The 14,835-nt window shown below is 45.9% G+C and overlaps 1 long non-coding RNA gene across 1 annotated transcript in view; it reads right to left on the reverse strand.

Annotated features, from left to right (window-relative positions):
• The window catches only part of LOC142295282 (uncharacterized), a 346,889-nt gene that overhangs the window by 21,160 nt on the left and 310,894 nt on the right, over window positions 1-14,835 (reverse strand). Inside the window, exon 3 of the long non-coding RNA XR_012751407.1 lies at window positions 1,039-1,081. This is a non-coding gene — a long non-coding RNA (uncharacterized LOC142295282). The remainder of the gene's footprint in view (window positions 1-1,038; window positions 1,082-14,835) is intronic.

The following is a 14,835-nucleotide window of genomic DNA, read 5'->3' on the forward strand; positions in this document are numbered from 1 at the left end:
AGCATATAGTTGTCTAAATGTCAAATCTTTTCTCAGCTCTAAATTGCTATTTTGGCCCAAAAAAGAAGGGCAAAATCTGTTCTCCAGCTCCAAATTTCTTTTTCAGCCTCTAAATAGCACAAAATCTGTTCTTCGGGCCCAAATTGCTATTTCAGCCTCCAAATAGTGATTAATTTAGTAACAGGTGATGACTGTTGTGGGACTAAGATTGTGAAACAGCTGAGTAAAAGAGGGGAACGGTACATCAAACATGAGTGGGGCAATACCAAGGCCGGTGTGGAAAGGGAAATAGACCTGGTGTTTGAATTATACATGGGGTAGGTGCTAATGTTACTGAAAGCTCTACTGAACAAACACTGGCTCGCCCTATCCAAAGATTACCAACTTCTGTTACTGGACAGGCTACTTGACTCCCTTTCTTTGACAGCTGCACAGCGGTAAGACTTGTTGATGAGGCACAGAAAGACCATATGCTACAGTGGATGGCAAGCACTGCAGCAAGAGGCCACTCCACCTCTTAATACACCTCAACATCACACACAGTACAGTAACATCGCACCTCAGAGGGCCCAATTACCCTTGTTTTCCTCAGCATCACAACTCTCGTACCATGCAACTGACTGTGGGAAACCACAGATGGGTGAATCTGCAGAGCTATTCACACATTCTATTCCATGGGCATCAGAGGTCTGTTTCAAAAATTCATAAACTCAAGACGAGGAAAGCATCTGGACCGATGACAAAAATCTTTGTGATTTGGATCTGGGGCAGTATGAAGTAGGGTCTGAGCAGAATTCAGACCCTCATCACCAGATGTTAACCCCCGAGGATGGAGGTGATCGTGATGAAACTCAGATACCTGAGGTGCACACTTACTGTACTGTGCTGTCAGAGCAGGAAGAGGAGGAGGGTGACTCACAGGGCGAGAAGTGGGATAACAGAGAGGATGACAAAGAGGTTCTAGAACAAACCTGACCACCCACTACAGCTATTTATTTAATTAATTAATTATTTATTTATTTTTTTGTAAAGGCCCACCTTAATCCATGGCAATGTTCCACGATATTCACCAAAAACAAACCTGAAAGACATAAAAAGAGAACATTTTTAAAGAAATAAAGACAAAAGACACCCTCATTCACCAATTTATTTCCCTGCAAAATCCCTAAATCCACTATAGCATCTCCGCCTGCACCTCCCTCACGATCCACCAGATTTAGATGCTGATATTTAAATCCTAGCCTATCGATTTTGGGCAGACTGCAGGACCACAGATTTAGATATCAGAATTTTGATGCTGAAATTTACATCGCTGGCAGGACCACAGACCTAATAATCAAGATTTAGATGTTGAAATGTGGATTTTGTGCCAGTAGCACAGAGTTATTAAGAATTTGCATGTGTCTGCATTTATATGCAGCAGCAATGTCTTCAACCTGCAACAGTCTCAAAATGTCACTGAACGCCACGACCGCCACATGTCCACTACTTATATGCAAAGGGTTAAACAGAGAAACCTCCAAAGGACAACCATATTTAACGTAATGGGCAGAAAAGCAAAGTGACTGCAACCATTACTGCCAACTCAATCAAAGCTATAAAACCGGAGAAAAAGGAGTTCAATGGTGCAAAAATTAATTTATTGAAAAAAGTGACACATACAGTCATATGTTAAAGTTTGGGCACCCCTATTAATGTTAACCTTTTTTCTTTATAACAATTTTGTTTTTTGCAACAGCTATTTCAGTTTCATATATCTAATAAAAGATGGACTCAGTAATATTTCTGAATTGAAATGAGGTTTATTGTACTAACAGAAAATGTGCAATCCGCATTTAAACTAAATTTTACAGGTGCATAAGTATGGGCACCTTTATCAATTTCTTTTTTTGAACACTCCTAACTACTTTTTACTGACTTACTACAGCACTAAATTGGTTTTGTAACCTCATTGAGCTTTAAACTTCATAGGCAGGTGAATCCAATCTTGAGAAAAGGTATTTAAGGTGGCCACTTGCAAGTAGTTCTCCTATTTGAATCTCCTATGAAGAGTGGCATCATGGGCTCCTCAAAACAACTCTCAAATGATCTGAAAACAAAAATTATTCAACATAGTTGTTCAGGGGAAGGATACAAAAAGTTGTCTCAGAGATTTAAACTGTCTGTTTCCACTGTGAGGAACATAGTAAGGAAATGGAAGAACACAGGTACAGTTCTTGTTCAGCCCAGAAGTGACAGGCCAAGAAAAATATCAGAAAGGCAGAGAAGAAGAATGGTGAGAACAGTCAAGGACAATCCACAGACCACCTCCAAAGACCTGCAGCATCATCTTGCTGCAGATGGTGTCACTGTGCATCGGTCAACAATACAGCGCACTTTGCACAAGGAGAAGCATGTACAGGATGACCCTTTCCACCATCTGCACTAGAAAGGAAGATTCCAATTGAAACCTCTTCTGAACTGGGTGTAGTAAGTCAAACATTTGGGACAGGTGAGGTTTGTCACCGAGATAGCCCCAGTGATGCACCCATTGGGCCTTGACAGAGTCAAAGTTACTCCTAGGTACACCAAGATCTCTGTTTTTCCCTTAGCATACTCTTTTATGTTCTGCAAAGCAAATGCTTAAAAGGCCTTTTGTGGTTCAGCTGTCAAATATGGTGCCAGCACCTCCAGCCACTGCTCCTAAAGTAAATTCTCCTATTCTGCCACCCTTTTAAAAACCAATCAGGTTTGCTGCAAAATCATCACTCAGTGTCATCTTTTGCATGGCTTTCCTTACCGTCTTCCGCATGTATGAACTATCACGTTGGCTCCAGGGTGGTACAGGTGGTGCGATTTTCCTGTGATGGAGTGTCTCAGTCAAAAGCGTCATCTGCTGTACCTGCTGCTGCTGCAACTGGAACTGTTGCATCAACACTTTATTAATTTCCTGCTGTGCTTGCTGTTGCCTGTTGCTGTATGATGGCCTGGCCCAGCTGCTTTATCAGCTCCTCCATGTTGTCTGTTTTCAGGGCTGCTGCCACTTTTACCCAAGACATGGGGTTTCCCTGCAGCAGTAGCATGTGCCCCTTGGAATTTGTGCTCATGCTTTTTGCACCAACTGTAGGGAATTTGGCTCACTCAGCGACATTTGAGGTAGGCATGGGAGCCAATTTAAACAAAATGTCCATGCTGCTTTATTAAAACTCCAAAAAGGAAGCCAGATCCAAGGAAAATAAAAAAGCCTTTCTTGACAGGGAAACAGGAATACACAGTCCAGACATTGGCACTTCAGTATTGGACCAGCATACTAGTCCAAGTATTGAGGCCTGACACAGGAGGACTTCTTACCTCCACACACAGAAAGCAAATGCTTCCACCTGGACTTTTTTTATGTCCTGCATACCACGCCCCAGGGTGGGGTTAAGCAGCCAGACCCACCCATCTCTCTGACTGATCATAAACCTGGCTCTGTCATTCCCTATTAACAATCTCAGTACTATATGTAATTGGGCTTGCTTCGGGTTTACATCACAGAGGATAAATACCTCTGTGGTACAAATCTTCCATGCAAAATGTGTCTGACAGGCATCTTACAAGTTCTAGGAGACTTCAGAGTTTTAAACACATATTTTCAGGGCAATTAGAGGCTTTGTAATATCGATATTTGGAGCAATCTTACTAGCTACAAAAAATAATTTTGGGGAAAATTTGTCAAAGCTGGCTTTTGAATTTAAAAATATTTCCTAATTCATTGTGGTCATTACAGCAAATATTGATTTGATTTAGTCTTTTTTTTGTTAATTCACTTTGCATTTTGTTAACTGAAAAAAATAAAGTATGAACACTAAGAATTTTGAAAGCAGCATTTTTTCCCTTACCAGCCTAAAACTTTTGCACTGTACTTTATATTAACTCATTACATCTTAGAGAGACAATTTGAATATTTCACAGAGAGGCATTGCAGCTATAAGTCTCCTCACTGGCAGCTAGACTGGTTTGTCAGATCTCTGCAAGGAAAATAGTCTTCCCCGTGGTAACTTCTCATACGCCAGATCATATCCCATACAACACTGCAAACACTGACGAGGGGCAATCACCCCGAAACACCATGTCTGCAAATTGGGATTCTGATCTGGTATAAATCCTAAGTCATATGAAAAGGTTTGTTAAAAGGCGACTTTTGACTTGTAGGATTGCTACCTCCAATAGGTGGTGCTAGAGTTTGCATCCTTCATCCCTGGAGAGACAATTTGATTATATCAGATTTTACTAATAACCCCTCTACCACTATAAATAACCCTTTGAAATGTATTGTACCCTAGAACTCTATAGTATAGTGGTCTAAGTGTATTAAGAGACCTACAGTATAATCCCCCAATCCCCCCTACATAAGAATGTGTAATGTAGTCTAGCCATATACTGTATAATGTTGAAATAGTGAGTACAATAGGATAGTGATGTGCAGAATATGGAATAACTCCCATTACAAATCCTTTATTTGCCCTTGAGTTGGACATTATTAAAAAATGAAGTTTTCTATTAGCAGAAATTGTGATGCTAGATTCGGACACATGGATGCAGGCGGGTTATAGTAACAAATATTCTTGTACAAAGCAAAGTTCACGTGAACAATGTGATAAAACGGTCCCTTGAGCTGTTCGTAAAACTGGTCTCAAGGAAATATTTTAGTAAAAAGTAATATATTCTGAAAAATAGAACTAATATAGGAGTAGTAGCAGTTCATTCTTTTAAAGTAGAAAATGTCATTCTTAGTAGAGTATAAGTTGGTCTAAAGTGTATATTTAAAGTCAGTTATGCAGAACTTTATATGAAACAGATGGGTAAGTAGATTTGGGTTTATAAATCTGTACTTTATTTTTATGAAGAAATTCTCGTGATCCTCAGGTGCAGTATTGAAGACAGTAAAGAGTTTAAGCTGCAAAGCTATTGACCTTTTTAGCATTAAAATAAAATCCTATATTCCACTTTCTTACTACAATTAGATTACTACTTCTGCGAAGGATATAGTCTGTGAAACAGTAAAGAAATTCAATAAACTCATATCCTCTGTAGGCATTTTTACATTTCTAAACTGTCATGAAGCGCTAGATATATGTTTGTATAAAATGAATTCATTTCATTATTGATTTGAAAGAAAGAAAAAGTTGCACTTGAAACATTCCTTTATATTGTTTATGACAAAGTGGCCAGGATCTCCAGCCTTTATATCATTTATTTGTGAAGTCTCTGAATCTACACTGTACACTTGGCATAATATAGTGTACTAGTATGCTACCAAATGTATTTATTTATTTCTCGCAGCTTAGCTGCTTTACTCATATTTTATTTTAGGGATTATTACAGAACACATCCTTATTTATGAAATGTTATTAATTTGTCATGGACAAGCTACAATAGTTAGGACTAGATAAGCAAAATGGTATCCAAGAGCCCTGGCACTTATTTTTAGGGGGGTGGCAACCAGGCACTGCAAAAAGTTATTGCCAAGATATTTTTATACTTAATTAAATTATTTAACACTATTCTAGTGCTTTCTTAATTCAAACATTGATTTCTTGAGTAGGCCTTTTCTATCCCTTGTTTGAATGAGCTGTGCGCTCTGACCTCCTATCTCTATGCTATACAAACATAAATGTCTGACCACCATATTTTATTTTGCCAATGAGAGCCCCCCTGACTGGTCGAGCTAGATAATGTGATAGATGATCTGCTCAGCTTGTGAGTGAAAGAAGGTTTGTTTAGATCACGGTGTCCCCCACTATGTGGCAGAAAATAGGAGACATTGTGATCTAAACCAGCGCTACATTCGCTCACAAGCTGAGCAGATCATCTACACTGCACACTGATGAAGGCCTATGTTAGACCGAAACATTTGTGCTGTATCTGGTAAAGCTTACTCAATAAAATACAAATTCATTCAACTATTTGAGTGCCACGTATTTGCTTTTTGGACTTCCAACCTAGCCCTGCTCCTGGGCAGCCCACTCTAATACCCTTTCTCTCTCTCCCCAGAGGATGGCCAGGACAGGAGTGGTTAAACCCACACAAATATAAAAACAGGGAAACCAAAGCTCTAAAGGCTGCTTTACATGGTACGACCGATTGTGCAATTTCACAATCGATCGCCCCCACCCCCGTCCTTTTTGCGTCACGGGCAAATCGCTGCCTGTGTCGCACAAAGTCGGTAACCCCCGTCACACGTACTTACCTCTCATGCGACCACGCTGTGGGCGGCGAACATCCACTTCCTGGAGTGGGAGGGACGTTTGGCGTCACAGCGACGTCACACGGCCGCCGGCCAATGGACACGGAGGGCGGAGATGAGCGGGACGTAAACATCCCACCCACCTCCTTCCTTCACATAGCCGGCGGCGGCCGCGTGATGCAGGTAAGCTGCTGTTCATCGTTCCTGAGGTGTCACACGGAGCGGCGTGTGCTACCACGGAAACGATGAACAACTAAATTAAACGATATTATGGAACCTAGCAACCAGTACACGACTCACGATTTGTGAGCGATACTGCGTCGCTAGGAGGTGTCACACAGGCCGGCATCGCCAGCGATGCCGGATGTGCGTCACAAAAACCGTGACCCCAACGATCTATCGCACGATAGATTGTCTGGTGTAAAGCAGCCTTAACTCACAGCAATCACACACAGAGGTATTAGACAATATATGATCAGGAGAAAATAAAGAGCAGAAAAGGAGTAAAGAGATGACAAGAGAATTCCCACAACTCACCAAACAGAACTGAGTAGTTCACCAACAACTGGATCTCAAAAGCACATGGACCAGTATTGCTTAAAACCATAATCAACTCAGAAAGTCAGTTTCCTTGAGCTTAAAAAGGCAGGGAGAAGCTGTGATAGGTTTCTCTTAACATGTGATCCTAGAGGTAAGCAGCAGGCTAGGAGAGATTAATCCCTGCCAGCCTGATCACTAATAAACACGTAGCTGATCGACACTTGAGCCTGACTGTGCAACCAACTCAGAAACCCCAGAGAAATCAGAGTGTGGAGCATTAGAGCCTGTGGTTCGAACATCACCAGATAACACCCTCACACTCGGCGAGTATTTAAGCCAAAGCCGTGTGACAATAACTGTACAGAAGCTGGCCATAACATAGAGCTAAATTCCCAATGTAACTGCCAGAAAAAAAACTAGGTGTTTAATCACTGGCGGACACAGACAGAAAAGGGCCCCTGTGCAAAAATAATATGGGCCCTTTGCAGCCCAGGAGTCCATCATAATATACAATTCCTCATGCTTTGGAGGTAGAAATGTGTTACGAGGGGGACCCGGGGAAGCGTGCCAAGATGGGAAATGGACAGCTTCCGCCAGTCAAGGTCCACTGTGCGGTGTAAGGGACCGCCGCTATGGTGGGTGAAGAGTGAGGGGTTGCTGCTAGCGATCGTCTGGAATGTCACAGACGATCTATGTACACCGATCTGCCCTAACCCGTGAGGGTTGTATAGCACGGATCTCACGGCTCGGTGTACCTGTTGCACGGGGAAGCACGGAGGTGCCCACGCACGTGTGCCAGTGGAAGTCACGAGAATATGGCACGAGGGTAGCACAGAGGTGCCCACGCACGTGTGCTTTCAATAACCAGGTGAGTCCGGTGGAGACTTGAGGAGCTCACCTGGGACAGGAACATGGCCTGTTGAAGGGGATACTGCCGGAGCAGCAAGGCAGGAACACGGCCTGCAAACGAGGTACTGCCTAAGCAGCAAGGGCCAAGCCCACAAGAGATAGTAATGCCTGAGCAGTGGCGTGGCAGCACGCTGCCAGACATCCAAACATAGAAGGACGGTCGCGCACCGCCATGATGGCAGGGGGAGCTTTTAAGGAGGTGCAGCTCCACCCGAGGGCGGGCGCGAGGCGGAGATGACGGACTTGACCCAATCAGGGTCCACGACGTCCCAGCCTGGCCAGTCAGGATTCACCACGTCACCAGCCTTGTCATCAAGCCGTGTGACGTCAGTGAGCGAATCAGGACCCACCACGCATTGCACATGCTCACCCTCCTGCCTCTGGGAAATAGAGGCGGGATCCTCGGTCTCACAATGTGCAGAGATAACGGGAATCTCACTGCTTCCCTGAGCAGTAAACCTCTGCACATTGTGCAGCCTCGCAGACCTTCGGGGCCGCTGAGCAGGAGGGTCTGCGGCAGGCCAGGAATGGGTGACCGCTTCACTCCTTGTAACAGGAGAACCACTAGGTGTCACCCTTCTGCTGCCTCTCTGAGAAGGTATCTCCTGCACACTGCGCAGTCTGGCAGACCTTCGGTGCTGCTGAGCAGGAGTGCTCGTGGCAGGCAAGGAATGGGAGACTGCCTCAGTCCTTGCCTCAGGAGTAGAGATGAGCGAACCGGTCCCGGTTCGGCTCGAGGCCGGTTCGCTGAACGGAGGTCCCGTTCGAGTTCGGCTCGTCGAACGTTCGACGAACCGAACTCGAACTGCATAGGAAACAATGGCAGGCAATCATAAACACAGAAAAACACCTAGAAAACACCCTCAAAGTTGTCCAAAAGGTGACAAACAACTCAAACACATGGGAAAGTGACAAGGACATATACTCATGCGAAAACAAAACAGCTGGACAAGGAAAAAGAGGAGGACACACAGATATATGAGTATATGCAAGGAAACATCGATTCCATTATTGTGCAACTTGAGCCCTGCTTATTTTAGACTTCCAATCTGGATAAATTGCCTGAGCTCGCCACGTACGCCTTGGGGATCTTGTCGTGTCCTGCAGCCAGCGTTCTCTCGGAACCTGTCTTCAGTGCTGCTGGGGGTCTGCTGGCAGATAAGCACACGTGTCTGTCCACTGACAATGTGGACATGGCTCTCAGAGGACTTTTCTTCCCCTGGGTCAGCCAGGGGACGGGAAAGGCACGCGTATTTTTGAGAGTGCTTCATGCAAAGCATCTTTTTCTTTTTCAAAAGGGGGCTCAACCGATGCCAGTCAAGTGGGGTGTGTGTGGCCCAGTTAGTGGAAACGAGGGAGACTGTGGTTGGAGTCCCCTCGCTGTGTCTCTAAAAGAACCAAGATGAACAAGTCATGGCTCTCAGAGGACTTTTCTTCCCCTGGGTCAGCCAGGGGACGGGAAAGGCACGCGTATTTTTGAGAGTGCTTCATGCAAAGCATCTTTTTCTTTTTCAAAAGGGGGCTCAACCGATGCCAGTCAAGTGGGGTGTGTGTGGCCCAGTTAGTGGAAACGAGGGAGACTGTGGTTGGAGTCCCCTCGCTGTGTTTCTAAAAGAACCAAGATGAACAAGTCATGGCTCTCAGAGGACTTTTCTTCCCCTGGGTCAGCCAGGGGACGGGAAAGGCACGCGTATTTTTGAGAGTGCTTCATGCAAAGCATCTTTTTCTTTTTCAAAAGGGGGCTCAACCGATGCCAGTCAAGTGGGGTGTGTGTGGCCCAGTTAGTGGAAACGAGGGAGACTGTGGTTGGAGTCCCCTTGCTGTGTCTCTAAAAGAACCAAGATGAACAAGTCATGGCTCTCAGAGGACTTTTCTTCCCCTGGGTCAGCCAGGGGACGGGAAAGGCACGCGTATTTTTGAGAGTGCTTCATGCAAAGCATCTTTTTCTTTTTCAAAAGGGGGCTCAACCGATGCCAGTCAAGTGGGGTGTGTGTGGCCCAGTTAGTGGAAACGAGGGAGACTGTGGTTGGAGTCCCCTCGCTGTGTTTTACATGCTTTTAGAAGGGCATGACATGGCTTGGAGGTTGACTTTCATCATCTGCAAACTGTTGGCTACCAAAATGCTGCCTTTCCAACAACTGTGGTTATAGACAATGAGGAACATACTGATGAAGATGAGACGCAGATACCCGATTGTGATGACAACTTAAATATTCGGTCAGGGCAAGAAGAGGCTCGGTCTGAGGGGGAGGGGAGTGCAAACACAACAATTGATGATGAAGTTCTAGATCCCACCTAATTTCAATTAGTTCAATTATTCCAATTTTTGAGATTTTTTATTTTGTATAAATCAAAACTACATACCACCAACGTGCAGATATACCCATAAGTACTAGACCAACGGTCGCATATATAAAAATATACAGACAATATGTACAATAAACATATACAGTTGTCAAAAAAGTGAAGGTTCACAGAAAATGGGAATGGAGTCAGAGCCCAACTTATCCTTGGGACCACACAGACTGATTCAGGCAGCGCCACATAGTATGGAAGAAAGGAAGATTTCAATCCTTATAAGTCCAAGGAGGTATATGGGGGAACTCTCCAGCAATTTCCTTTGCATTAATAAAGGTGAGCCTTCAATTTCATAGATTGGATAATCTCCACCTCAAACAGGTTATCTCCACCTCAACGCGTTTCCCCATACAACACAAACGTATGGTTCATCAGGAGGCTACAAGATAAACACACTAAATCAGCAACCAAGACTTACAATAAGACAGACAGTTTTAAACATAAAGCACCACATGTGGTATGGAGCGCTTGATAAACTATAATAAAGTACTTGCCCAACGAGATATAGTTGTCAGATATGCAGGTTCATGGCGCCATCAGCAGGGATCCATAGTAGACAGACAATGCTGAGGATATAATACCATAGTCCAGGGCGAGGCGTCATGAAGCTGCATATCAGGATGGATTTAAATAGCCAGGAGCAGCTGGGTGTAATCAATCAATTATGCAAAATAAACCACTCAACAGGTGCAGATTGCCTAATGTAGTGCGAGCGTAGTGAATAGACAAAGTCTGATACAAGGCCGTCCCACATCGCCATTAGCATGATAGGGATGCATGTCCCAAGTTTCCTAGGCAACACGCAAACCTATACGGAGGCCCAGCGGCGCCATAGCAGGCCGGTCAGTGCGCACGCCCGGGATCTCCCGGGCAACGCACATAAACATCCGGCAGCCCTGGCAGCACGAACATATCGCGTACGCCCAGGGGGAGGCCCAGCGGCGCCACACGTAACCGGCTAGTGCGCATGCCCGGGATCTCCCTGGCAACGCGCATAAACACCTACCGGCCGTGTGACGCCACAACGCCTCCCAGCGCGCATGCACAGACAAATGTCCGGCAGAGCGTATAAACAGAGGGACCCGGCGGCGCCTAGATACATAGACGCACAGGTCCGGGACCCCCAGGCAACGCGCATATAGATCTTGGTGATACGATAACACCACCCCAACACTAATACCACATGCGTGGGACCCCTCATGTCAGAGCACCATCATTAGATAAAGATAAAAATACCCTTCTAGACAAATTCTTGCCATTAGTCATTGCAAAAATAGAAGATATGAATTAATCCTATCGGCCAATCACTGTAATAATATTAAAATCAGACCCTTTAATATATTTATTTCTGGTAGTGGCAATTAATAACCACACATAGTACACCATGTTTACAGACAGGTGCAGTGACAGTTGGAGTCCCCGCTTACACAGTCAGACACTCGAGGAGGTCAACAGAGGCGGTGGAGGAGGATGCAACCGACGACGAAGTAACCTTGCGCCTTCCGGGACACAGTCGGAGCACTGGTAGCACATCTACAACTGCATCCTCAGCCACCACTCTGCCTCTGAGCATTATTCGGGGTGGATCAACAGGTCACATGGCCTCTAAGCCTTGCCTAGCCTGGTCCTTTTTTGACATAAAAAAAGATCGCCCAAATTATGTGATCTGTAACATTTGGCATGGTTATCTTAGTAGAGGTCAAAACCTCAGCAGTTTGACAACTTCTTCCATGAATCGTCACATGAATAAATATCATATGGCCTGGTGGGAAGCTCACCGTGCTGCAATGCGGCCTAGCGGAGCCAACCATCCACCGCCTGCCCCTTCCAGTGCATCCGCGCGCTCGTCATCTTCTAGGACTGTGGGGACAGCTGTCACACCTGTTTTTCCACCCACAACTTCCACCACTGTAACCGCAACAGGCAGTTTGCTTGGTAGGTCGTCAGTTGGTTTGGAAGGGGAAACAAGTGATTGTGTACAGCTCTCTCAAACATCGATAGCACCAACGTTGGATGAAGGCAACATCATGTCTCCGCCTGCACTTTCCTCACAAACCTGCATTTTTCCAGGGACACCCTACTCAACACCGTCTACACACAGCAGCCAGATCTCTGTCCCTCAGATGTGGTCAAATAAAAGGCCACTTCCTGCGACCCATGACAAAGCTAAGAGGTTGACTCTATCCCTCTGTAAGCTGTTGGCTACCGAAATGCTGCCTTTCCGCCTAGTGGACACACAGGATTTTAGAGACCTTATGTCTGTCGCTGTGCCCCAGTACCAGATGCCCAATCACCACTGCTTCTCCAAGAAAAGCATGCCCGCGCTACACCAGCATGTCGCACACAACATCACCACTTCCTTGAGAAAATCTGTGTGCGACAGGGTGCATTTCACCACCGATACTTGGACCAGTAAGCATGGACAGGGACGTTACATGTCGCTGACTGACCACTGGGTAACTATGGTGATAGATGGTGAAGGGTCTGCTGCACAAGTCTTGCCGTCCCCACGACTTGTGTGTCAATCCTCTGTCTGTCCAAGTTCCGCCACTGCTTCTGCATCCTCCACCTCATCTGGGTCCTCCACCTCCGCCCCAAGCCTGCCTGGTCAGGCCACCAGCGTTCTCACTGCGCAGAAGGAATCACGCAACCCTCATTACTATGCTGGCAGCAGAGCGCAACGGCATCAGGCGGTCTTTAGCTTGACACGTCTTGGGAATAAGAGTCACACAGCTGAGGAGTTGTGGTCAGCTCTGCGGTCCTAGTTTAATAAATGGTTGTCTCCACTCAACCTGCAGCCTGGTAAGGCCGTGTGCGACAATGCTGCAAACCTGGGTGCGGCCCTTCGCCTGGGCAAGCTGGCACACGTGCCTTGTATGGCTCACGTGTTTAACCTTGTTGTCCAGCAATTTTAACCCACTATCACGGCCTAGATGGGCTTCTGCACAGGGCATGGTCACTCTCTGCTCACTTCTGCCGTTTAAACGCCGCAGCTGACTTGACTTGCATTGCTCCAGAAGTCTTTCAGCCTGCCGGTTCATCACCTGAAATGCGATGTATCGACACGCTGGAATTCGACTCTCCACATGATACAGAGACAGCACCACCGAGCCCTGGTGCATTACGTCATGACGTATAGCCTAGGCCAATGAGATGCAGAGGTGGGGCAGATTACACTGCTAGAGTGGTCTCAGATCAAGGACCTATGCACCCTTCTGCACAGTTTCGACATGGCGACGAATATGTTTAGCGCTGACAATGCCATTATCAGCATGACGATTCCAGTCATTTACATGCTGGAGCACACGCTAAACACTATTCGGAGTCAGGGGGTGGGACAACAGGAAGGGGAGGAACTACAGGAGGATTCATATGCGCAAGACACAACAACATCACCACGGTCCAGACGTTCATCATCACCAACGCGGCAGGCATGGGACCATGGGGGACAGGGATCAACAAGGGCGCATGGTAGCAGGCGAGATGTTGAGGAAGGTGCAGGAGGACATGAAGATATGGAGGACGAACTGTCCATGGACATGGAAGATTCAGCAGATGAGGGGGACCTTGGTCAAATTTCAGTTGAAAGAGGTTGGGGGGAGATGTCAGAGGAAGAAAGAACGGTTAGCACCTCTATGCCACAAACACAGCGTGGACTTGGTCCGCATGGCTGCGCAAGACACATGAGTGCCTTCTTGTTGCACTACCTCCAACATGACCCTCGTATTGTCAAAATTAGAAGTGATGATGACTACTGGCTTGCCACACTATTAGATCCCCGGTACAAGTCCAAATTTTGTGACATAATTCCAGCCATAGAAAGGGACGCACTTATGCAGGAGTATCAGCAGAAGCTGTTACTCGATCTTAGATCCGCTTTTCCACCAAACAACCGTGCAGGTGCAGGGAGTGAATCTCCCAGTTGTAACTTGACAAACATGGGACGGTCTCGTCATCTTCAACAGTCTACACGTACCAGTAGGACCGTATCTGGTGCTGGTAACAGCAATTTAATGGAATCTTTTCATAATTTTTTTAGACCCTCCTTTGCAAGGCCACCAGAGACAACAAGTCTGACACATAGTCAACGGCTGGAGAGGATGATACAGGAGTATCTACAAATGAACATAGATGCCATGACTTTGCAAATAGAGCCTTGCTCATTTTGGGCTTCAAATCTAGAAAAATGGCCAGAGCTATCCAGTTACGCCTTGGAGATTTTGTCGTGTACAGCTGCCAGCGTTGTCTCTGAACGTGTCTTCAGTGCTGCTGGGTGTGTGCTGACAGATAAGCGCACGCGTCTGTCCAGTGACAATGTGGACAGACTGACGTTCATCAAAATTAACAAGTCATGGATCCAGAAGGAATTTACAACCCCTGTGTCATCCTGGGGAGAGTAAATGCTTGTGGATTTGGAATGTGCTTGATGCAAATCTAGCTGTGAAGTGTACAACTATGGCACAAAGGCTGCCACTGAATGGGTGGGTGTGTGTGGGGCACAATTTTTGGAAAAAAGGGAGGCTCCGCTTGGAGTAACCCTTGCTTGCTGTGTTTTTTAAAAATGATACAAGATGAACAGATCTGAAGGCAAGATGAAGGCAACATCATGTCTCCGCCTGCACTTTCCTCACAAACCTGCATTTTTCCAGGGACACCCTACTCAACACCGTCTACACACAGCAGCCAGATCTCTGTCCCTCAGATGTGGTCAAATAAAAGGCCACTTCCTGCGACCCATGACAAAGCTAAGTGGTTGACTCTATCCCTCTGTAAGCTGTTGGCTACGGAAATGCTGCCTTTCCGCCTAGTGGACACACAGG

Source organism: Anomaloglossus baeobatrachus, chromosome 3 (genome assembly GCF_048569485.1).
Source record: "Anomaloglossus baeobatrachus isolate aAnoBae1 chromosome 3, aAnoBae1.hap1, whole genome shotgun sequence".
Lineage (NCBI taxonomy): Eukaryota > Metazoa > Chordata > Amphibia > Anura > Aromobatidae > Anomaloglossus > Anomaloglossus baeobatrachus.